We start from the raw sequence: 424 nt of genomic DNA on the forward strand, positions 1-424 counted from the left end.
ATTTTATATCACCTGCATCCTAAACTTGAATGAACAATACTGCTCAGTAGAGGGCGCTACTAGAATAGTACTGTTAACTGTTAATAAACGACTTTTCACTGTAGTACTGTTATATTTATCCAGTGGGAACAAATTAATTCTTTGTGAATTCCCCTTTACAGTGAAGTACTGAAAAAAACTACAGTGCCAACTTTACAGTGTCTATTTAGTGTAAAGTAGCAGGTAGTTATCATATGGCTTCAGAAGACTTGGAATATAGCACACAATCTATGTCCTACTTCGTAACATGAGTAAAATGACCAAACTGTTTGCATCCCATACAGGTGAGCGGCTGTATCCACTTATCCAGGCCTTGCATCCTACTCTTGTGGGAAAGATCACAGGCATGCTGCTGGAGATTGACAACTCTGAACTACTGCACATG

This window comes from Sinocyclocheilus grahami, unplaced genomic scaffold (genome assembly GCF_001515645.1).
Source record: "Sinocyclocheilus grahami isolate Dianchi unplaced genomic scaffold, SAMN03320097.WGS_v1.1 scaffold5146.1, whole genome shotgun sequence".
In the NCBI taxonomy this organism is placed as follows: Eukaryota; Metazoa; Chordata; class Actinopteri; order Cypriniformes; family Cyprinidae; genus Sinocyclocheilus; species Sinocyclocheilus grahami.